General features: G+C 39.4%; 1 protein-coding gene and 1 long non-coding RNA gene across 16 annotated transcripts in view; one reads left to right on the forward strand and one right to left on the reverse strand.

Annotated features, from left to right (window-relative positions):
- Window positions 1-25,882, reverse strand: part of PPP2R2B (protein phosphatase 2 regulatory subunit Bbeta) — a 507,195-nt gene that overhangs the window by 290,187 nt on the left and 191,126 nt on the right. For 3 of the 11 annotated variants that reach the window (XM_053222777.1, XM_053222772.1, XM_053222751.1), the window contains exons 1-2: window positions 21,899-25,508; window positions 15,891-16,010 (exon numbers count right to left, since the gene is read on the reverse strand). The exons of 5 other annotated variants lie outside the window; for them this stretch is intronic. The gene's annotated coding sequence lies outside the window, so the exon portion shown is untranslated. Of the gene's footprint in view, window positions 1-15,890; window positions 16,011-20,930; window positions 21,781-21,898; window positions 25,510-25,882 lie in introns of those variants that run through there. 3 more of the 11 variants (XM_027042197.2, XM_053222757.1, XM_053222767.1) reach the window with 3 other exon arrangements.
- The window catches only part of LOC106984956 (uncharacterized), a 50,373-nt gene continuing 45,714 nt past the window's right edge, over window positions 21,224-25,882 (forward strand). For 2 of the 5 annotated variants that reach the window (XR_008298601.1, XR_001431801.3), the window contains exon 1: window positions 21,239-22,158. This is a non-coding gene — a long non-coding RNA (uncharacterized LOC106984956). Of the gene's footprint in view, window positions 22,159-25,882 lie in introns of all 5 variants that reach the window. The other 3 variants (XR_008298603.1, XR_008298600.1, XR_008298602.1) reach the window with 3 other exon arrangements.

Raw genomic sequence — 25,882 nt, forward strand, 5'->3', positions numbered from 1 at the left:
ATCAGAAAGTTCCTTTTCTGATTAGGAAATCAAAAGGAAAGAAATTATTTAAAAAAATACTTAAAGAGAATGTCCCCCAGTTGAATAACAGGAGACTTTGAGATTAAGGACCCACTGGGTATCTATATTGATTATTTTTTTAAGACCTACAAATGCATGATTTTCTTGAATTTTCAGAACACCAATGATAAACAGAGGATTCTAAAAGTTTCCTACAAGAAAACAGAGGCCAAATATATTGCCATAACATCTACTTACTTACTTACTTACTTACTTACTTACTTATTTAGAGTAATCTCTACACCCAATGTGAGGCTTGAACTCAGGTGCCCATCAAGATTCTTTTAAGTATTATTTTCACAATTCCCAGAAGGTATCTGCTAATAGGTCAACCCAATGAAAAAGAGGCCAAGTCAGAAAACATACCGGAGTCAATTGGCTACTCTTTTTCTAGAATATAGATAGCACCAGGCCTTTGAGTAAAGGCAAAGTTGTTTACAGGGTGAAGAAGCTGCAGTGTGGAAGCAGGAAGAGCCATCCTTTACTGGGACTTTAGGGCAGGGGTAGGCTACGGTCTCTTCTAAGGGAGCGTTATGTCCTTGTTGCCACCTTCGCAACTTTCAAAGGTTATTCTAGCAGACAACATGGGTAAATACAACTGAAGAGGTCACACAGATTGAGGTACACACAATTTTGAAGTCAAATATGATGAAGAATCTCCCAACAAAGATTGGTGGCTTAATGGTGTTAAAATATCAAACAAATTCAAACCAAAGCACAGACCTCCCCTACATTTTAAGGCTCACTCTCTATTTCACTCTATCTCCTGAATCCCATTTATTCACTCATGAAACAAATACACATTCTATCTGAGGACCTTCCCTAGGCACTATGCCAGTGATGATGAATGAAAGAGAAAGTCTCGTCATGAAATGCTGTCTGTGAAGATAATGAAGAGGATTTGATGAGAGAAAAGAATGCAAAGGGGAGGGAGACTCACTTGGATAGAATGATCAGGGAAGGGCTCTCAAGCAGGTAACATTTCAGCAGATTCAACAGTTCAGCTATATGAAGGGGTGGTGTGATGGGTGGTGCAATGCAAAACAGGGAACAGTAGTGTGAATACCCTAAGGTGGGAAACAGCTTGGGGTGGGGAGGGGGGCGCTCAAGGATCTGACATATTGGATCAAAGTAATGGAAAGGGAGGATGGCCCAAGATGAAACTGGAAGGGTAATGAGAACCATTAACACATTGGGCCTGTAGCCTATTGTAGGAAATTAGAGTAAAATCCAAGGTGTGAAGAAAACCCTCTGAGGAGCTTAAAGCACAGCAGGGGGTGCCTGGGTAGCTCAGTAGGTTAAGCATCTGACTCTTGATTTGGGCCCAGGTCATGATTTCAAGAGCCTCTTGTATGGCTCTGTGCTGAGCGTGGAGACTGCTTGGGAATCTCTCTGTCTCTCTCTCTCTGCCCCTTTCTTGCTTATATATGCTACTGTGTGCGTTCTCTCTCTCTCAAAAATAAACAAATATATTTTAAAAATGCACAGGAGGGACATGAACTCATCGTGTATGGTCTTGTGTTTTATCTATTTAAGGATTTCATCATGTGTATTTTCCACAGGCATCTCAACACCAAAACCAACAGACGTCATCTTCCTTGCCCCAAGGGCTTCTTCACCTCTTTCCATGCCTCCCTTCACACTCCAGTCCTTTCAAATATTTACTGAGAATAAACTCTTTGTCAAAATACTACCTGGGTCCCTAAAGTAGCCAAATGGCAAAAAATCACTAACTTAACATTTTCAGTTTCCTCACCCCGACATCCAATCAGCAACTACGTCCTATTAACAAACTACATCCTATTGCAAAATGTCTCTCTAATTCTTCCTAGTTCTGGAATTTTTCGCTGATTATTTAATATTAGTAATGGTAGCCATAGCACTATTGCTACAACTACTACCAGTACTTTTTTTTTTTTAAAGTAGCTCCACACCCAACGTGGGTCTTAAACTCAAGACCCTGAGATTGAGAGTTGCAGGCTCTGTCGAGTGAGCCAGCCAGCCACCCCTGCTATAAGTGCTTCTAACAGTTCTTACTATGGAGCAGGCTTTGTTCTATGCATTTTATATAAATTAACACATTTATTTTTCACTAAATCCTAAGAGGTCTAGATCCACTGCCTCTTTACAGTGTTCTTACTGGTTGGCATTACTCCCTTCAAGCCATCCTACTCATTTATTGACAGACTAATTCTGCCCCCCCCCCCCCCCGCAAAGCTCTGACCAAGCTGAAGGGCATCTATGGTCCCTCAATTCCTTCAGAATGACATCTCGATTCCCTAACTTGGCTAGCACCCCCTCATGGTTTGGTTCTAATCTATACTTCCCAATTCAAAACCCACTTCCTGTCTACACATAATAGATTTTTGCTACACTGGAATCAATATATTTGTAATTATCCTAATGCAGCAATTCTCAGATTATAGTCTGAGCACCGCTAGGGCTCCCTGAAACCCTTTTAGAGGGTCTACAAATCAACACTAGTTTATAATACTTAGAAGTTGTTTGCCATTTTACTCTCATTTCCTCATGAGTGTACAGTGGAGTTTTCCAGAGGCTACACAATGTGTGATATCACAATAGACCAAATACAGAAGCATAAAGGAGAACACAGCTGTCTTCTAGTAAGCCAGACATCAGAGAGATTTACAAAAAATATAAAGTAATGCTAGTCTTCTTACTAATATTTTGTTTTGAAAAATATAGTAACTTTTGGTAAAAGTACATTGTGGGTATTAACATGCAATGGATTTATTACTGTTATTTTAAAATGAATTAATAAATATTTCTAAAATCTGTTTTAATTTCTGATAAACTAAATATAAGAAGATAGTGACTCACATAATTAAAACTCTTTGGGGTCCTCGATCATTTTTAAGGTTGTAAAGGGGTCCTCGAATAGCTTGAGTACCATAGTTTGAATGGTTAGGAATACATGCTTTCAGATTGGCCTGGAGGTACTAAAAACTTATTGACCTCAGGAAAGTTAAGGTTACATCAGAATCCTGAGTTTCTTCAATAGCAAAATGAGAATCATAATCATCAACATTATAGGCTAATAGAACCAAAATACCTGAGCCAGAATTGGCACATGTAAATCTACAGCAAACGGGAGATTCTGACATTATCATGATCAATATAACAATCGTTTTTATTGTCATTTTCCGAATGTACTCTAGCCTTCCAGCTTCTGAGTTATTAGTGCATCTTATCTCTGTAGGGACTGTCCTCTTAGTGAATTTTTTTTACCTACTGAGAGCCAACAGAGGTAGGATAACATTTTGTAAGTTAGGAGGTGACTCTCTCACTCCTCCTTGGACTTATCATTCAGGCAGTAGAGATAGCTCCCTCTGTACACTCAACTCAGAACCAAAGAAGGCAGAACCCCAAAAACCAAAGTGTTATATTCTTTGTTTATTCGTTTCCAACTACGCTTTTATAACTTAGAGCAGGGATATTAATCTTAGAGTCTGGAGCCTGGGAGGGGAATAAAAAGGACTTTTGAAGATCAAAAGCTTGGCTTTTAATACTAAGCACCAATGCCTGGCAGATTGAAAGCTTGGCATTTATTCTATGAGGAAGAAAAAAAAGGGAAGAATGCAAGCGGATTGCATAAGAGCATTATTATGAAAGGAAACCAAAGTCTGACCAAGTGGCAGGAAGCATGAAGATCAGATGGGCAAGTCTACAGATTGGATGTCCCCTGAATTTCTGATAAGGCTCATTAAACTCAGTCCTGAGATGAGGAGATGAGTGATAGAAATTACAGATAGATTATGGGAAATCTCACAGACAGCACGGGTTGGTGGGGGGGGGGGACCAGTACCTCAAGATCTAAAGTATAGTCCAGAGGTTATAAACTTCTTAGAGATGGAGAATCCTCCTGTCTAACCAATGCAGGGCCTGAGTGACAGTTGTGACAATTGTTCATGTAGACTGCTGAGTACATCTGCTTGGAATTCCATAATCCCAGCATCAGTAGAAAGAGAATGCTAGAAGTTCCTATGACCCCTACAGTTCGAGAGAAAAGCAGCAACAGTCAAGAACATGCTGGTAGACCCACAGTTGCCAGGAGCCAAATGAACGTGTGGATATTGGACTGGAGGTCACTGCAGGACCACATTCAACAATAGCAGGTAATAACATCAACAGCAGGAAACAGAAAAAAGTCACACCCAAGCCAGGACTGAGAGAAAGTATAAACTAAACATATTTGATAAAGAACTTATATCCAGCCTATTTTAAACAACTCCTACAACCCCATGATAAAAAGACAGCCTGGTAAAAATGGGAGCAAAACAGGTGAAGATACTTAACCGAAGTAAATGTACAAATGGCGAACAAGGACATGAAAATATGTTCAATATTATTAGTCATTAGGGAAATGCAAATTAAAGCCATAATGAAAAGTGCTGCATACCTACTAAAATTGCTAAGACTAACTGTATCAAGTGTTGGTGAGGATATGTAGAAACCGGCAATCTCACATGGTCATGGTGGGAGTGCAAAATTGCACTCTGGAAAATATTTGGTAGTTTCCTATAAACACACACCATTCAGTCCATTCATAGACATTTATTCAGGGGAAATAAAAACATATGTCCACACAAATATTTGTATTTGAATGTTCATAACAGCTTTCATTCATAATAGCCAAAAATTGGAACAATCCAAATGTCTACCAACTGGTGAACATCGTAGTGCTTCCACACAATGTAATACCTTACTATTCAAGAACTAAAAGGAACTAACCACTGATCAATGTAATCCAGATACATCTCAAAATCTTGTGGTAAGTGAAAGAATCCAGAAACAAAAGGATACATGCTGCATGATTCCATTAATATGATATTCTACAAAGACAAAACCATAGTGACAAATGACAGATCATCAGTTCCTAGTGCCAGACTGTGGGAAGAGGGAGTTGATTCAAAAAAGCAGAACTTTTTGAGGTAATGGAAATATCTTCTGTGCCATCCAATATGGTAGTCCCTAGCCACAGAGGACTATTGAGCACCTGACATATGGTTCTTAGGACCGAAGGATTGGATTTTTCATTATATAAAACTTAGATATAAATACAATTAAAAATTACAATGGAGGGGCACCTGGGGAGCTCAGTCGGTTAAGCATCCAACTTCAGCTCAGGTCATGATTTCACGGTTCGTGAGTTTGAGCCCCATGGCGGGCTCTGTGCTGACAGCTCAGAGCCTGGAGCCTGCTTCAGATTCTGTGTCTCCCTCTCTCTCTGACCCTCCCCTGCTCACACTCTGTCTCTCTCTCTCAAAAATAAATAAACATTAAAAAAATTACAATGGAAAACTTTTAAGTATGTTTGGAGCAAATTAGGCCATTTCATCTATTTCTTCAACTGTGAATTATATAAAATCTAAATACAAATCACATGTTTTTGATGAAAATTTTGTGTCTGAATTGTGATATCCTGTAAGGGTAAAATACACAATAAATTTCAAAGAATTAATGTGAAAAAAGATGTAAAACACCTTGTTAATATGTTTTTATATTGATTACATGTCAAAATAATTATATTTGGATATATTAAGTTAAATAAAACATATTATTAAAAAATTAATTCACCCATTTCTTCTATTTTTTTTTAATGTGGCCACTGGAAAATTTTAAATTAAATTATGTGGGTTATATTATATTTCCATTGGATAGCAGTATTTTATATAACAATGGTGGTAATGGTTATAAGACTGTATGCCCTTGTGAAACTTATTGAACTGTACATTTAACTAGCAAATGTTATAATATGTCAATTATACCCCATTCAACAGATTAAAATAAAAAGACAATATACATCAAACAACACCATCAGGAAGACTGGTCAAGATGAATTACCTCTGGAGAAGGTAGAAATGAATTACTCTTGTGGGGTGGGGGGTACAAAATGAGTTTACCCCTGGAGTAGAGGATACAATGAGTAACACCGGGGAAGGACTTGACGTCTTTATGCCTTATGGGGATAAGATAAGTACCATCTGGGGTGAGGACAAGATGAGTTACAGCTGGAAGGCAGCACCACAGGGATAGAGGTCCATATGGAATACCAGAAAAAGTAAAATGTGCCTTAGCTGATGCCCATGAGGACAGAACAGGGATGCCATTCTGATAGGAAAAGGGGAAGGTACAGGATGGTTGCGTGTGTGTGAAATTGAATGTTTAGATCTTTAATTATACATTTAAATATGAAAGTCATTGGATTACCATGAAGTGGTGAGTACATCTTCTAATGTCAGCAGAAGTAGAAGTTAAAACCAATAAAGCTGCATTTTTGCACCAGTGAGTTGGTGGGCTATTGTGACTATATATTTTAAGCCATGAATATGCCCTGAAGTCAAATACTTTTTATACATTCCCACATTTTGTCTTTTGAAATCAAATGATATGATTCCTAAAGCCATGGTACCCAAAGTGACATAAGGTACCTTGGGCACCACAGCAAACTCACAGGGGTGCTGTGACAGATTTTAAATATTTGAAGGAAACACACCTGCCAGATGCCATGCAAACTGTTAGCGTGAAGTAGATCACAGTTTCAACATTAGATTGTGTTACAAGTCATATTTTGGCAAAGCTTAGTTTTCAGTGATTGCTATTTTGAACTAATTATGGTTCAAAAATTAATATGGAGGAGCAAATCTGGTTCCAAGTTTCAAGAAATTATTAAGTGCTCAATGAGTACCTGTTATTACTGAAAAATTAAATTTTTTTCTCAATATATATTTTTCCAAAATTCTACTAAATTATTTGGATGACAATTTGTATTAAGTTATTTGGAACTACTTAATAAAGAAACTATTAGATACCTCTTTTGCCTAGGAAGCAATGCCTGAGACAATAAGGGCTCTGGGAAGTGAGCAAGTTTAGAGATCTCTGCTCTTCAAGGTTTACATTACTGTCTCCACATTGTAGTTGAAGAAGCTGATAACCTGAGTATGGAAGAATTTGCCCAAGGGCAAATACTAGTAGATACCAGATTTAGGATTTAATTCCCTGCTCCCCTCAACATAAAAGTCATGCTTGTGACCTCCTAGGTCTGCTTTATGATCCTTCAGTACAGCTCCTGGAGACAGTCACCCAAGGAAAGGCAGATGGTCCATGGAGAAGTAATAGTGGGACAGGAGTTCCCTTGGGGGTGACAGAGGGCAGAGGGAGGTCACAGAAAGAATCAGGGTCAGTGACCCCAGCTGTTTCTAACCACCAACTATTCCTGCAATTGAAATTTACACTGAGAGATTAAGTGACTTACTTGGGGTCCCAAGAGGACCTCATCCATCCTCCTAGAGTATGATATCCCACTCCCATTAAAACCTGAGGAAGAGGGAGTAACTTAGTATTAAGTCAAGCAGCTCTTGAATTCAGTTCATTAGCTCCTTGGATGTTCCTGGATTTTTATTCTAACCTCAATATACTTCCAGGAATGACAATGTGACCCTTTTCTTATCCTGATGGTCTGGGAGCATTTTCCTCACAATTACACATGTATTACTATCCTCTTAAGAGGTCAGTAAAACCTTTTATTTAAAAACCTGATTTATTTGCATCCATAATCTTCCTGTTAGTTAGACAATCTGCATAATACCCTCATATGATATATTTTTAACTAGCCTTTCCAAAATATGGAAGGACTCCTCCTTATAATAACAGAAGGCATTAACTATCTTAAACAGGAACCCATTTGCAGATTAAATTTGCCAAAAGGTCAGCTTGCAGCTGCCACTGTGTGGCAAACCCCACGTGTCCTCTGTGTCACATACTGTGACATATCTCGAGAAGAGTCAGGGTCTTTTCCAGTCTGCTGATTCTCTGTTTCAATTAGAATAGATTTAAGAGTCCCCAAGCTCTGGTTTCTAGGTGGCCTTGCACAATATTATTAATAATTCAATCATACCTGTGCTGATAACAGATTGCATTTATACCACCCCACAAAAAAGCCCAAACAGATTAAGGACTTCCCTATGGCTAATTTCTTTAGCAGTTTCATATCTGATTGACATCCATTTATCTAATTGCAGCTAGAAGATTTAATTTTCATTTTGTTGGCTTAGAATTAACGAGAAAACCTGTTTACTTTTTAAATATTTGACTCATTCTTTTTCATCTCCTGAATAATATTGAGATAGTCCATTCCATGCGGTGAATACTATATTTTATCAGTTTTCATTCTCTGAATTCATTTCAGCTGAGTCTAGCTGGTTACACTTTGAAGCCTAATGTGAAATTTAATCTTTCATTGCAAAGAATTTCATTTTTATGGGAGGCCAACAATGAGGCAGGCAGCAGCGTGTTCATTTGGAAATCCAGAAAATTTTAGAAAAAGAAAACATTTTAAAGAGCTCTTCATCCCTTAGTTCGAAACCTGCTTTGATTATTCATGAACTTCTAAGTAACGTGGGATGGTTTACTTAACCCAGATTTGAGACAAGTGAGGTGCCTAGCACGCAAAACGTATGGTGTTCACTCTCAGGGCTGTGGCACCACCTGTGAGTGAGTACCTCCTTCCTTAACTTCTGTGCCATAGGCTCGCAGCTTTCTTCCTTCCACTCCTGGCTCTGATCTCAGAGCATCCTTTGCTTTATATCTGACAAAATGTGCTGATACTAGCAACCTTCCTCATGGTGGTGTAGTGGGGATGAAATGAAATAATTCACACCAAGCCCTTAACAAGTTGTCTGGCACATAGTAAGTGTCTAGAAATGTTCAATGATGTTACTATGAATAGTATGTTATTGTGATGGACTGAATTGTCCCCTGCCCCCATTCATATGTTGAAGCCCAAATTCCCAATGCAATGGTATTTGGAGGTGAGACTTTGGAGAGCTGATCAGGATTAGATGAGGTCATGAGAATGGGGTCCTCATGATGCTTTTAGTATCATAAGATGAGAACTTATGCGGAGAAAGAGGGACCCTTTTGCACTGCTGGTGGGAATGGAAACTGGTGTAGCCACTCAGGAAAACAGGATGGAGATTCCTCAAAAAATTAAAAACAGAACTACCCTATGACCCAACAATTACAATTGTTGATTCAAAGGGGCATATGTACCCCAGTGTTTATAGCAGCACAACAGCCAAAGAATAGAAAGAGTCCAAATGTCCATTGGCTGATAAATGGATAAAGAAGATGTGGTATATATACACACAATGGAATATTATTCAGCAATCAAAAAGAATGAAATCTTGCCATTTGCAACTATGTGGACGGAACTAGGGGGTATTATGCTAAGCGAAATTAGTCAGAGAAAGACAAATATCATATGTGTTCACTCATATGTGGAATTTAAGAAACAAAACAGATGAACATAAGGGAAGGGGAGCAAAAATAAGATAAAAACGGACAGGGAGACAAACCACGAGAGACTCTTAAATACAGAGAACAAACTGAATGTTCTGGTGGGGTGGTGGGTAGAGGCACGGGCTAAATGGGTGATGGGCATTAAGGAGGGCACTTGTTGGGATGAGTGCTGGGTGTCATATGTAAGTGATGAATCACTAAATTCTATTCCTGAAATCATTATTACACTATATGTTAACTAACTTGGACTTAAATAAATAAATAAAAAAGAACAATGAGGATGGAGATCTATGGAAACTTGAAAATCTAAAGTATGACAATTTCATAGTCTACAATGAGTTTATTATACAGAAGTAGACAATTCTATAATAGCCCCATAATCCAGACTCTGATAGAATTTAAAAATTATTAGCCAAATGAATGTTTCAACAAACATATCTCTATTGATTTTTAGCTTCTGTCTGTAAATGTCTCGTACTCTTTGATACAAGAGACAAGACATGTCCACAAGGTTCATATTCATGAAATATAATAAATATGTTCATTATATTTCATATTCATGAGATAAAAATAAGTCATGGGAAAAAAAAAGACGAGGAGAGCTCGCTCTATTTTCTACCATTTGAGGACATAGCAAGAAAGTAGCTGTATGCAAGCCAGGAAGAGGGCTCTCACCAAAACGTGATCATTACAGCATCCTTACCTTGAGGACTTTTACTCTCCAGAACTGTGAGAAATAAATTTCTATTGTTTAAGCCACCCAGTCTATGGTATTTTATTATGGCAGCTTAAACAGTCTAAAACAGTTATGTCGTATTATGTGATTTGATTGTGCTACACCTAGCCTTTCGGTGGTTTCTTAGGCTCTTTTTAGAATAAAGTAGAAAATCATTAACATGTCCCTAAAACCCAGAATGGTCAGGTCCCTGCATATCCATCCAGGCATATCTTCTAATACTCTTTCTGCAAATCCCTGCACACCAATCACACTGGTCTTTTGGGTTCGTGAATGCACCATGTCATATCTCCCTCTGTCTGCTACAGGTCCTTTGTTTAGGCTGTTCCTAGTCTAAAATGCTTTAGCATCCTTTTCCACACAGTTAACCCCTTCATACTTAATATTACACTCCATCATTTCCTTAGGACTTCATGCAGATCTGTCAGACATTTTCTTGGTTTTAAAAATAAATCACAGTTGGTCCTTATGTATCTATTTATCTGTTTATCTGATTACCATCTCTCTCTCCCACTAGATGTTAAATTCCAAGAGGGCAGGAATTCTTTCTGCTTTGATTGGCAATTTGCCCTCAGCACAGTAACTTGGAATCAATGGGTGTACCATAAATAATTGTTTAGTGATTGGTATAAAAATAATATTGTCCCTGCTCCATCTTTGATAAGGCTATCCTCAGCCTTTTGTATTAATAGTTCTAAAAGGTTCTGGGACCAATTCTGATGTAGGGGACTGGTTTCTCCATACAAACCAATGCTTGGACACCAGCTGGTTATGTTAAATTCAACTCAATTCTGACACTATCTACCATATACATTTGAGGTTCCCTCCTTACATTTGATTAATTTGCTATAGCAGCTCAAAGAACTCCAAGAAACATTTTCCTTAGTAGATTACCAGTTTATTATGAAGGGATATAATTTAGGAATAGCCAGATGAAAGAAGGTATGGGAAAAGGGTGCAGAGCCCCCATGAACTCTCTGAGGGTAATGCTTTCCGCAAATCTCCATGTATTCACTAACCAGGAAGCTCCCCAAACCCTGTCTTTTGGATTTTTTATGGAAGCTTAATTACATAGGCATCATTGATTAAATAAGTGACTGCTGGCAATTGAAATAAACCTTCAGTCCCTCTCCCCCTCCCTGGAGGTTGAGCTGGGACTAAAAGTTCCAACCACTGGTCACATGCTTGTCTTCGATGGCAACCAGCCCCCATCCTCTAGTGATTTCTAAAAGTCACCTCATTATATAACAAAAGACACTTATGGCTCTCACTGTTTAGGAAATCCCCAGGGTTTTGGGAACTCAGTGACAAAAGTAGGGATAAAGACCAAATATACCTATTTCTTATGGTAAGTTACAAAATCACAAGTTCTTATTGCTTATTTTCCAAGTAGTGAGCCCAAATGATTCCTCTTTCTATATGGCCACACTTAGTTCCTATTTTCTTCCATAAACAGTCATCTTCTTTGCATGTTTATTAGCTCACCACTGTTTGTTGAGCATCTAGAACAGGTAGCACACTAAATTCGGCTGGGTATACACAGTGAATACAGGCACACTCTCTGCAGTTAGGCTGTTATCAGCATAGTGTGGTGGGAGGCAAATCATTGCACAAAGCTCCAACTTAAGTATACATAACTTCAGTTCCCTAGGAGAGGGATAAGATACCCTAAGGAGAATGGTCTTCTCATTTGAGGAACCAGTGGTCACTTCCTACATGAGGTGACTCTGAGCTCTAACACCTAAAGAATGAGTAGGAGCTATAAAATGAAGAGTAGAGGGGAGAAAACCAATATTCTCACTGACTGAGAGCAAGAAGAGAGGAAGGATGCTGAGGCATTCTGCATATTTGCAAAAAGGGACCTAGTCCATAATCTTTTCTGTTCTTTCAATATTCACTTGTTCATTCATTTATTCACTTATTCATTCTCACTCATAACAAACACTTAGTAAGTCACTGATATGTGCTAGGTATTACCTTGGCATGGAAATATCATAGGAAAAAAGATGAGTCCCAAGCTCTTTGGGAGACTGTATACTGTTATGTTAAAATCCTATCTGTGCCCAAGGAACTTTCACTTAACATGCAGGAAATGTTGTTGAAAATATCATGTGTTCAGTCCAGTAGGCAAATCCCTACCTAATGTTTCATTTCAGCCATTCTTGAAGTGTAGTTGTTGTGTAGAGACTGTCTATTCATGAGGGTAGCCTGTTTTGGAGGTAAGCTTGAGTTTATATTTCGCTGAAGAGTCATTTGCTATGAGCTGAGAAGCACAAATACAGACAAGTACTTAACACAAAAACCAGGCTAAACAAATACTTGTTCTTGTTATCATCACTTAGGCTGATGGGAGAATGCAGAGAGAAAGAAGTAGAGTTTTGGAAAAGGTGTTCTTCACATGTAACTGGCCTGGAGGAATAGGCCCTGTGTTCGAGAAAGGCAGGGAGGATCCCTGAGGCTTACTATTATCTCCCATTACTACTGTGACTGGTCATTTTAGACCAAACTTTCAAACTAGTCCTACCCAAGGCAGAAATACTCAAGGACATTCTCTACTTAGTAAGAATAGAGAGAAATAGAGGCCAATATGGATTTCCAGGAAGACAAAAATTCTCTTTGCATACTAGGCCTCCTTTTTTATTTCCTGATTTTCAATGATTTTTCTAAATCTGTCACATTGAAACAACTCCCTCAGCCCCCCAATCTCCCAATTACCATTACCCATAAGGACCCTATAAGACATGGTTCTTGACTTATATGATTATCTCTATTTTTAAAAGATGAAACTGAATTGAGACATGGAGAATTTGAGGAACTTGACCATAATCTCAAATAAATACAATAAATATATTTTGGTTACCACTCAGTAATTTAAGGACTAAAAGCTAAATTCTCAATTCCTTAATGAATTTAAACTATAAGCAGATATCCTTAAAAGCAATGGGACTATTTAATCCCAATTTACCTCCTGTGTTCTACTGAAATGGAGTTAGTTAATGCCCTGCACTTGCCACTTATGTGGTCTTTGGTAGGATTTTCCCCTGGGGCTAACCCAATTCCAAATCTATGGGTTACAAAGAATCAGCAGAGAAAATGACATATGGTGGAGAGCAGGTGGCTTTGAGAGACAATATTAGCTATGTATATATGAAATCACAACAAGTATAAATATTTAATTTCTAATGTTTGAAAGAGAAAAGAGGGTTTCTTTGAAAGTGGACTTTAATGCATATGTAAATTAATTATAATTCATGACATTCCTCACACAAATCATTATTCCAGAAAATGATGCAATCATTTCAAATCAATATTGACATTTTGGATGTTACAATACTTTTAAAGATTTGTTGAAGTATAATTTCTCTTTCCCCTAAAGAGGGCCTTCTATCATGAGCAAGACAGCTAGATGAAATGCAAAAAAAAGTCACATGGTTTTCATATGTCAAGGTTGTGTAACTTGAGTTCATAGACCATCCATGGGGACCATTGGGAAGCAATGGTTAGGTTGGTGGCTGTTTACACAACTATACCACTGGACTGCATCCTGGTGCCTTGTTACAACTTATTCAAAGGTCACACTCAAAAGCTAATGGTCTGTATGTTTTCATGGGCACATTTCTTATCTCTGGTGACTTCCATTTTCAGGGTGTGTTCACAACTATCTCCAAATTTGATGTCATGGCACAAACCGCTTAACAAAGTCCTCCAAATGTGGTAACTAATTAGATATCCACAGGAAGTAATGAAGCTGTTGCTCTTGCAAAAATATATTGTTGACCAGGTCGGCCCTGGGTGAAGTATGAAACATCAATGGATGAGGACACTGGGAAAGAATAAAAGTCATACGCTGGTGAATAAATATCATAGGAAGGGGTTTTACAACAAAGTCATCTTCTTTGGCTACATGATGATGCAGGAAGCAGATTTGGTAGTGAAATGGGAGATCCAAAAAGCCCTATGAGGACTTGGCCCATCTTGTGTGGTACAATTTGGGGTAAAGGGTCTTCAAGTCACCCTTTAGCTCAAAAGTATCTCCCTGGCTAGCCCACCACTCTCTGCATCAGAATTGACATTTGCTTCCACAAAAGCCATTCTCATTCAGATGTCTCAGAATGCATGCATTCTGGAGCTAAAAGCCAAGGTATTATTTTTCTCTTTCCATTTTACTTTTCCTCCAAATCTATTTTATCAGCAAATCCAGCAAATGTACTTTCTCAAATAGCCCTCAAATATGCCCTTGTCTATCTTCACCGCTACCCCTTTATGTCTAAGGCACCATCACCATCCCCTTCTCATTGGGCCTCCTGCTTCCACTTTTGTCCCTTGAAATCTATATTGCACAAGTAGCTAGAGAATAACATTTTTAACAGTTATGAATTAGATCATGCCATTCTTCTGCTTAAAATCCTCCAATATCTTCCCTTGGGCTCAGAATAAATTCCAAATTGCTTATCCTGGCATTCAACTGAAAACATTCTTCCCACAGCCCTTTGCAAATCTAGCTCTCTCTCATTCATGTACCTTTTCCCTCTCCCATCCCATCAATCAAAAGAATTTATCCTCCCTACGCACCTCCCTCTCCCCCTCCCCCCCCCCCCCCCCCACAGCACATACTGCCTCCACTGTTAGGACTTCTTCATAAGTTTCCTCTCTGTGAAATGTCAGCACCCTAGACATTAAGGCTATATCATCAAGCTGCTGTACCTTTACCTGAGTTTAGCTGTTGCATTCAGGTGCTGACTTAGAGAAGGAATCTGCTCTAACAATGGATTAACTGCCCTTTGTTCCCTGACAGGATATGATTTTGTTTGGTTCATATATTATTATATATTATGAGCCACTGTACCAAAAATTAACTTCTATTAACTCCGTCCCCTCTACCCCAATTCTTGTGCTTGCTTCCTCTTTGCTGATGTTTAAAAATCATTAACAAAAACAAAGGAAACCTCCATCTCCACACTTCCACTGCCTCTTTCTTTCCTCATCCCTTTTTTGAAAGCCAACCATCTTAAGAAAACTTAGACCTTATTATCCTAAAAGCTTCTTGTCTTTCCAGGGATGATAGAGGAGTCATTTATAGAAACTGGTCTTGTAAAACACATGACTTTCACTTTGGGGCCAGCTATGACTTCCACTGAAAGCTCCTTGAAGACAGTGCATTAGTATAACATCTCTAAAGGAAATCAATAATTTTATTCACTTTGAAGTGGTTTATACAGCATCTGTCCCATAGTTAGTATTCAAATATTTGTTATAAACACCACGTAATCCACAACAAAAAGAGGCAAAGTGTTAAAATTTTAAAATGGTATTTTAGTTATTTAAATTCTTTCCAACCCAGAAGAATAAAAAAGGAAATTCTAACCAGATGTTACTTTTTTTTTCATCACTCAGAGAACATTCTATCTCTCTGAGGATATAGTATGATCTCATCATATACATAGTTAATCAAATGATTATAAGTATGCATACTCAGTAGAGAGTGACAGAGAAAAAAAGTTATTCCTCTGCATCCTTCTATGTCCTGGTTGCTGTTGTAACCCCATAACCAAACATAATATGGGGCATATGACTGGCATCTAAGATATATGGATTAAATGAATCAATGCACACAGCTAATAGGTGACAGAGCCAGGATTCTAAGCCAGATTTGTCTAATGACAAGCCTATGTCCCAGAGCTAAACTATATTGGCTTTCTTCATTTTTCAGAGTAACTGTGTTGTTTATTCTGGTGCTATTCTTTGAGGCGTATGCTCTCCTGGCTGTCATTACCTGTGTTGGTGTTTTTCTCACCAAGTGCCTGTAGGTGCCTCAGGTGGGGTCATTCCTTGTATGACATTTCTCAGAGCCAAGAAAACAAGTATCACCACTCACTGGTGTCCATCAATTATTCTGTGTGCAATTAAGAAATACAATTTATAGATAAGAATCCTTACTTATAGACAGGCTCAAAGTTATTCCCAAGGACATGCTGTTAATGGCAGAGTTATTTTCAGAACCTAAGTGATTTGGTCTCTTCACATTCTCTTATGAACAAAAAGGGCTACAAATAAATGATCTGTCTCCTGGATGCCCGTCCATATTCTAACACCACAGTGACTGCCAACTTTGACCATTTAGTCCTTCAGCCCAATCTTACTGTATACCCTAAATGTAGCCACACCAGAGGACAAGGAACGTGAACAGTCTAATGAATGGAGGAATGTTAAGTTCTTCTTTCCTCAGCTTTTACTGAGCCCTGACATTATATTTGCTACCCGAGGACGTAAAGTATTTATTTAATAGTAAAGAGCCAGGCAATCTGACATCTCCCTCAGCCAAAACAAAAGTTAATCATCTCAAGCACGTATGGACCCGTGTCGCTTTGCAACCTACCTGTGCTTTTCATAGGGGCTCTCAAACTGTGAGCTTCCCCACCCCACTGCCTTTTCTCAAAAACATATAATCTGGCCCACCTGCATTTTTGTATTTAGGTCCCGGCAAAGAAACCATTATGAAATTGACAGAGCTGCCAGAAAGTAGGATGACTTCACTGCATGTGAATTCACTGAGGAGGTGGTAGGCAGAGGCGTGGAGAAAGAGGAGGAAGAATATACATGAAGTGAAATTTGCCTTTGGGCTTCCCACCTCTTTCTCCATGGTGTTGAGAATGGTTCTACAAACCTTTCAGAATTAACGTGTTTGCTCCATAACAAACTAACCTAAGTCTCTTCCCATAGAGCACAGAGAGACTTTGGCCTTTTAACTCAAGTTGGTAATGCCAAAAGTAATGAACTCACAGATGATAACAACAGCACATACCATTTACTGAGTGGCGATGAGGTACTGACACTATGCTAAGCCTTTGTACACATTATTTTATTCAATCCTTACAACTCTTTCCCATGTCACTCCCACAGAGACGCTTCAAGGACTCCCCATTGCCTTTAGGATAAAGTCCAAATGACAGAGTTTATGAGACCCTCTAAGATGCCATCAACCTTTGCATGTCTCAACCTCACCTTGCGCACTCTGCACCTCCCTTCAATGTTTTGGTTTTATCTGTACTCGAATGCTTTCGGTTCTTCTTATGTTTTGTACTCTCTCTTGCCTACAGGCTTTTAAATACATTCCCTTGAGAACACATTTATTCTACTCTTCACCTGGTTAATTTGAACTTTCCCTCAAAATTTTAAGATTTTTTTTTGTGGGAGACTTGTCTCCAGTTCCACCTAGGTCGGGTTCTCTGTTGTTGCTTCCATGATTCATTCTATTTCCTCTTTTGTAACTCAATACCTGTAGTGACTAGTTAGATATGTACCTTTCTAGTAGATTTAACCTTTGTGAAGGCTGGCAGGCTACATGCCTTCTTATTAAAGTTGTTTCCCTAAGCATTGAACTAATTGCCTGTCATATGAGTAGACCTGAATAAATGAATGGAAATCAATTATATACAAAATATATATTTGAGTATTTCCATTTCAAAGATGAGGAAACAGATTAAGAGGGGCTAAATAACTTGCCCAAAGATATACACCGAGCCAATGGTGAGGCTAAGCTTTGAACCCAAGACTGATGCCCAAACCCAAGTTTACAATCATTCCACAGCACTGCCTTCTCAAAATATCCTCCAACCCTAACAGGAAAAATAAAGAGAATTACTATGGAGTATTTATCTTACAGAAAAATTGAGTACAGAAAGCTGCTGGGATTCTTGAAGGTGGTCTTCCGCTCATCTGATTTCAAAGCTACCTGAGAGATGCTGGGTGATTCTGAGTCTTTCTGCACCTTGGGCACAATGGAGTGCTTTCCCCAAATATGGCTTCTGTCTCTCCACTATAGGTGGTAGCGGATAACAGGCAACCCATAGCTACAACTTTTAGTTCTTCCCACAGATCTACATGAGAAAAGGGAAAGTGAGTTTCTCACATTCTGGGAGAGGTTGCCCAGGCAACAAAGAGCCAGAGTGACAGACCACCCAGTTGAGACATGATGCAGTAATCTGCACATTCTCCCATACTGATGCCCACTTCCACAAGGCAGTAACCAATTACTGTCATACATCTTTTCAATGAGGCAACACTGAGAGATTCACCTGTCCCAACGGGACGCAGCTTGTAAAGAGGTCCCCATGGACAGCTAACCAGTATCTCCAGAACCTGCTACATGCTCAGGTGAAAAGCCTTGTGTTTAATTTATAGATTATGCCAGAATAGCAGCTCTTAAGCTGAAAACAGTTCAGTAGTCCCAATTTTGTGGCTTGTAATAAGACAAAAATGGCTATTGAATTAAATATTAATATTCAAAATTAAGTTAGTCCACTTTGTATATAATGGCAACCCCTGACACAGCTCTTCCACTTAACAGCTGTGTGATTTTTATACGTTAATCAAGAATTTGTTCATCTATAAAATGGGTTTATAGATATAATTACCAATGGCATGTGTGTGTGTGTGTGTCTGTGTGAAGAGCCAGTGAGAAAATACACGTAAAGCACTTAACATATGGTGCATAATCAGCACTTAATAAATGAAAGTTATAGTAATTATTAGAATATATTTGAGTCCCTGAAAAGGTTGTTAGAGAGAAGCAGACTATTCCTTTGAGTCTATCCGCTAGTTTAAGTTTAGTGCAGAAGCAAGTCGGCATCATGTCTACCCCCGTAATAACCAGGGATGTGGGCTATAAACCCCTTGTGGCACAGGCTGTCTTCACTGTGCACTAGAAAGCCTTTGCCAAGCTTAATACAGTGTGAGGCACACAGTGTGTGCTCAAGAAATGCTTGTTGAAGCTGTCAACAATGAGATGTTCAGGCAGTTCAAAGCACCGTAGGCAGTGGATCTTTAAAGGAAACTGTACCCTCCTAGGAGTCATTAAATGAGTTCTTCAGGGAGGGCAGTAACAACATGCCACCTGATTGCTTTGTTCAGAAGTACTTTCCGACTGAGTTACCCCAGAAGAGATGCTGTTTTTTGCTACATAACTACAGGACTTCCAGTCCCTACTAGGAAATGGCTTTTCAGGATGGCTTGCATTACATTTGTGTATGGAGGGGAGAGAAACACAGAGCAGGATGAAACTTCTACCAATCTGCTCGCAGCCTCTGGCATACCATTGTATCCTATTATGCTCTGGTGTGTGTGTGTGTGTGTGTGTGTGTGTGTGTGTGTTGGAATGAATATATCAGCAGTGCCCACATACCTCTGAAAATCAGGTCCAAATCTCATTCAGTTCTATTAGAAAATTATTCTTACAGCATGACATAGATTCTCTGAAAGTATTTTATCCTTTAAACACCAAAACCTCTTCAGTGAAAATTAAAATGGAAAATGTGTAAAGGAGCAGTTCTCTAAATGAAACTGTTTCTGGCTAAGCAGACCACATTAGCCAGTGGTTCTGGTCTTTGTTCTTGAGTAAAAAATTCAAGAGAGGGGTAAACCAGAACGAATAACCTCCAAATGCTAATTTTGCAAATCCTAGTTTTTGCTATTTTGGAAAACAAACCACATGATATAGCAATTAATAAAAGATATCGTGTCTTATTAACGTTCATACAGTAATTACGAAAATCGCAAATCCATCTGCTAAGTAGTCAGCAAACAAGACAAACGACTGAGCTCCGTTAAACAGATTACCAGCAGCCTATGGGAGTATAATCTAATAGCCCCATTCTGAGCCATGAATAAGGCAGCTACTCCCTTTTACCCCGTGGACAGGCCACAACAATACCATCTCACACGCAAGGCAAGACAGAGCAATGGAGACATCCGGCAAGTCGCCCTCTCTGGAGAGAATGTACTTGTAAGTAAGTGTCAATGTTACTCATGTAGCTTGCTCTTACAGCCTTTGTACTGACACTTAAGAGTTGGTTTCTGGGGCGCCTGGGTGGCTCAGTCGGTTGGGCGTCCGACTTCGGCTCAGGTCATGATGTCACAGCTCGGGGGGTTGAGCCCTGCGTCGGGCTCTGTGCCAAAAACTCAGAGCCTGAAGCCTGCTTCGGATTCTGTGTGTCCCTCTCTCTCTGCCCCTCCCCTGCTCATGCTCTGTCTCTGTCTCAAAAATAAATAAAAACATCAAAAAAAATTAAAAAAAAAAAAGAGTTGGTTTCTTGAAAAGACCCAAAAGATGTCTCCTAAAGTTAAACACAAGCCCAGGAGTTTCTGCATGTAAAATGCCCATCAGGGAGGCTCTTCGGCTCCCCTCACAGAAAAGTTTCATCTTCCTGCAAACTTCTGTCATTTCATCTCTATTTCTCTTCCAACATTCAGTATCTGGACACGTTTCATGGCTCCTCTCCTTGACAGGCATCTGAAGAAAAGAAGCCATGTCTTACTACCCTATGACAACAATAACTACCACTATGACTAGTTGTGATTGAGATAACTACCATTTCTTGGGATTATAAATGTGCCAGTCACTGGGGGCAAGTGTTTCATTTTCTTAAATTTATTTTTTGTCACGTGATATTCGCAACAGACCCCTGAGGTAGGCACATCCTCCCTTTAGATGTTAGGCAGTTGAGGCCCACAAAAACTGAGGGAAAGACATGGGATTCATGTCTAGGTCAGAGAGACTCCGAGGCCTGTGTTCTGAAACACCATGCTACACTTTATATAGCCCATGCAGCATCTAGGTCAAGTACACAGCAGGTGTTGATAAATGTCAGTGGAATCAGTGAATACCTTAACATCAATTCACTCCTTCGTCCCCTTGGTAGTTGAGGTTCAATCCTTATGGATTCTGCTTTCTTGTGCATTTTTCCCAGGTGTGCATGGGGCTCAGGGTTATAATTTCTACTGGCTATCCAAAAATGTCAAGAAGAGCTTCCCTTACCTTTTTTACATCAGAAAATAAACACCTTTCTGGGACTCTACCTCCTACTTCAGTGACTGCCAGGATGATCATTCACAACTGGGCGCAATCGATGGCTTTTCATTTGTATTGGTGCCACTCACATGTTGGACTACAAACTAGATAGTAGGAGGTGGCCCAGTGTTCCCGGCACCTCCTCCCTGCTCTCTTCAACATCCTGGCTCTAGGGTCACATGGAGGGGAGTTCAGGGCCTGCTGGTCACTGACTTCACAATAGTCAATGTTTACCATTGGTAGGAATAGTGGCCTTTTGATGCCTTCACCCTCTGAGCACACAGTGTTCTCTCTCCATCTGGTAACTGCTTCTAACTTGCAGCCCACTCAGCTCTAGAGGAGAACCCTGATTGCTTTAAGCCAAGCAGCACATCCCATTGGCCTTTTCACTGTAATTAACTCAAGTCAGAAGATGTGGTTCAGGTGAATGATAAAGGAGGAAATGTCTGCTGGGGGCTTCTGGGGAGAATGCTTTCTAGCTCAGCGAACTTTAAGGAAAGCGATTCTCTCTCTCCTTGCTGGACATTTACACAGAATAAGAAAGATCAAGGTGTGAGAAGTCATTCTGGAACTCTGAAGAAACCCAACCTTAGGGTTAAACAAGATACCAAGACGACCAAGGAGAAAAAGGAAGATAAAATGTTTTTGATGATACAACGGAGCCACTTAAGCCTTGTTTCAAAGCTTGGACTATTTCTTTATTTTTCAGCTACTCGAGGGTCTAAGTTCCCTTTTTGAATTAAGCCAGTTTTGACCTAGATTGTCTCTGACTTGAAACCAAAAGATTCATAATATTCATGGGTGACAACTTGGTTCCATGTTCATCATCACATTCACTTATTAGTATTATTTTTTCAGAACAGCAAGTATGACAAGGGTCTGAAGGACCAAAGGGGACCATTGCTTATCATAAAGTGTAAGCAGGCAAAATTTACCTGTCAGAGCCTGAGTAGAGCTGGCTGGCCTGATTTAGGGCCATGATCTCACAGAGTGCTCTCCGGTGTGTCCGACGTTAGTGAACTGCATCCCAGTCAATTATGTGCGCGGTAGTCATAAAGACTAATTATGAAGACACGATGAGATCATTGCACAGCTGAACCACGAGGTAACGGCTACCCTAACAAGTCCATCAGCTAGCGCCAGCATGATCCCACACAGACCCTTCATGGCTTTCCTATTTACTACACATTGTCAGGTGAGTTAATGAATATCAGCTACTTAGAATGATGTTCTTCTTTGAGACTGACTTGCTGCCTTTGTTGAAAATGCCAACTGCCCTTGAAAACCACAGAGTCAGCACAAAGCAGGGAATTACAGGTTTTAATGCAAAAACAAAAAAATCTGTAGCAAAGTGTAGTCAGAGCTGCTCACGTGGATACAAGAGCTTGGATCCCATCTCGTGGACTTTTAATTGCGAAGGGTTGAGTTCTTCCCAAATGCTGGAGACTCAGGATTCAAGTATGGGAAAGGAAAAGACAACAGGGAAAGACTACAATAGAAGGTATTATGTTCCCAGAGGAGACTTATTGAAAGAGCGGGAACCTGGGATACGATAGCTTCTTACCTGTCATGAGGGACAGTTTCATGAGTAAGTAACTTCTGCAGTCACAGAGCCCTGGGCTCAGAAGGACCCCTTGTTTCTTTTTTTTCCAAAGTCTGCTGCCACCATCGTGAAACTCCTAATACCTTTTGAACAAGGACCCTGCATTTCGGAGTCCACAAATTAAGTAGGCCGCCCTGTTTGTTCTAGATCCCTCTTCACCAAAATCACATGACAGCAAAAAGAGAAGTTTTACCAAAGACCTACCTTAGATTTCCTAGATGTCTCTTGTCCTTTTTGACTATTTGCTCTTCTTTGACCACCTTCTTTGCATGGAACAAATATTTTAGTGTGACATTGCAATTCTTCTGTGGATTTACTGTATATATTTTTTGTGAATTATTTTCTTTGTGGCCACCCTAGGGATTTCAACATGCATTTTAACTTAACACAGACTTCCTCAGATGAATATTAATTTGAAAATTTAGGAAATTTGCTCTAATATAATACCATTGTCTCTTGCCTTTGTGCTATTACTGTCATGTATAATCAGTCTACAGATTATAAATATAACACCAAAGTGTTAATAATATTTCATACATTCTTATGTCTTTTAAGGAAGTTGGGGAAAGATAAAAAAAGGTTTATTAATGTAATATTTTATACTAACCTACATATTTATTATTTGCAGTGTTCTGCATTTCTTCCTGTGGATTTGTGTGGCTTTTTGGTGTCTTTTCCAGAGGACTTCTTTCCTTCACTATATCTCATAAGACAGATCTGGTAGCAACAGATTTGCCCAATATTTGTTTATCTGGGGAGGCCTTTATTTTGCCTTCATTTTTGAGGAATAGTATTGGTAGATACCGAATTCTTGTTTGACAGTTACTTTTCTTTCTGCATTCTGAATATGTCCTTCTCCTGCCTGCTGGCCTCCATGGTTTTAGATGAGAGGCCAGCTGGTCATTGGATTGATGTTTGCCTATAGATGATGAGTTGTTTTTTCTTGCTGTTTTTTCCAAGATTTTCTCTTTGGTTTATGCTTTTCACAGTTTGACTACAATGTGTCAAGGTGTGGATCTATTTATATTTATCCCACTTCGGTTTCTTTGAACTTTCTGGATATATAGATTAATGCCTTTTAAAAATCAAATTTAGGAAGTTTGGGGCTATTATTTTTTCAAATGTTTCCGTCCTTTCTTTTCTCTCCGTGTGGGACTCCCATTACATGGACGTTGCTATGCTCGATCTTATCCCACTAGTTTTCAGAGGCTCTGTTCGTTTTTGTCTTTATCCTTCAGATTAGATAATTTCTACCAATTTATAGTTCACGGATTCTTTCTTCTGCATGCTCAAACCTGCTGATGAGCCCCTTTAGTGAAATTTTCTTTCTTTTTTACAGCTATTATTCTTCTCAGGTATAGAATTTCTACTTGGTACTTTTAATAATCTTATATCCTGATTAAGAATCTCTATTTGTTGATCTATTGTTAGTTTCCTTTAATTCTTTAAATAAGTGTCCTTTAGTTCTTTGAACATATTTATAGTAGTTGCCTTCCTTTGTCTGCTAATAGCTGATAACAGAAGATTTCTATTCAGTGCTTCCATTCAGAAGAGATGATTTCTATTCATTGCTTCTTTTACCTGAGTGTGGGTCACACTTTGTTTCTTGGCAAGTCTCTTAATTTTTTTTTTCTTAAAAAATGGGACATTCTAGTTAATATAGTACAGCTACTTTGATTCTGGTATTTTTTTTTCTCTTGGAGGTTGTTGTTGCTACTGCTTTGTTTAATAACTTGCCTGGGCTATATTTGTGTCCCGAGTCACTAGTGTCTCTGATAAATTGTTGTGATTTTAAATATATATCCTTCATTTTTAAACCTGGCTTGCTAGGTGTTACTCCTGAGTCTGGGCAGCTTGGTGGTCAACTAATGATTGCACATCTACTGTGCTCTAACACCTTGAACCAGTAAAGCTCCCATTCATTGCTGTTGGATATGTTTGTGGGTAGGGGAACACATTTAAAATCCAGGCTGTCTTTAAGCCTCCTGGGTTTTAACTTCTTCTGGGCCCTTTTGAGTCTCTTACACTCACACACTCAGACCCAGGATTAACCAGAAGCATGTGAAGGGCTTGGGCTCTCTTCAGTCTCCACTATATACGTAAACAGTCTCAGCCAGGGATATGCTGTCTTTGACCACAAATGTGATTCTTCCCAACCGTCCACCTAAAGGACGATCATTTCTACTGACAGCTTTGTTGAGTGTTTGCGTTGACCACCTGTCTAAACTGGGTGAGTCTCCTCAACACTGGCAGAGAGGCTGCTGTTTTCCATGTTCCACTCTGCCTGGGGTTTTGACTTTCCCAATTCAGGCCCTGAGTCCACAAATTATGTAGACCATCCTGCTTAGGACAGAACTTCTTTTACTCTATTTTTTTCATGGATCACCTTTCACACACTTAAGTCCAACATATGCTAATGGATCAACAGCAGTAAAATTATTCTTATATAAGTAAGATAATTTCAGCAACAAGTTCTACACTGATATTGCTATAAACCAAGCCAGTTGACTTGAAATAAGTTGAAAACGTTCAGTGAACTCTCCAAACGTCAGGTGCTGCTTATTCTTAGTCACGTGGCCTTTCCTCGCGGCAAAGAATGGTAAAAATCTGATGCTGCCCTGCCTGCCATCACTCAGTACTCCACAACTGTAACAGATAACACTAATTACTAATTTCTTCCCCACCCAGACACAGTCCCAGAATCTTCCTCAGACAGAGCTCAAGGCAGCCATTATGTGGGAGACAAGACCTCTTAGACATACCTTCTTCAAGTTCCCAAAGCTGAAGTTCATTTTTCTTCCTATTGTCTGCTCTGCTTCTACTCACCAGTCAAGGCTTTGGGTTTGGTTTCCTGAGAAACATGTCCTTTTTTTATTTGGGTTTCAGGCTCAGTTCTGTTTCAGTTTTTCTACTGGATCTCCGTAGTACTGCCATGCTGATTCCTCCATTCTCATGATTTTAAAAAATTTTTTAAACATTTATTATTGAGAGACAGAGAGAGACAGAGCATGAGCACGGGAGGGGCAGAGAGAAGAAGAGACACAGAATCTGAAGCAGGCTCCAGGATCAGAGCTGTCAGCACAGAGCCCGAGGTGGGGCTCGAACTCACAAACTGCGAGATCATGACCTGGGTCAAAGTCAGGCGCTGAACTGCCTGAGCCACCCAGACGCCCCTCCATTCTCATGATTTAAAACCCTGTCCATTTATTGGCCTCTCTCAAATCTATATTTAGACTAGATTTCTCACCCAGACTCCAACTCCCTCTATATCATCTCCACTGGGAAGTCTTAAGGACATCTCCAAGTGACCATGCCA

This window comes from Acinonyx jubatus, chromosome A1, assembly GCF_027475565.1.
Source record: "Acinonyx jubatus isolate Ajub_Pintada_27869175 chromosome A1, VMU_Ajub_asm_v1.0, whole genome shotgun sequence".
In the NCBI taxonomy this organism is placed as follows: Eukaryota; Metazoa; Chordata; class Mammalia; order Carnivora; family Felidae; genus Acinonyx; species Acinonyx jubatus.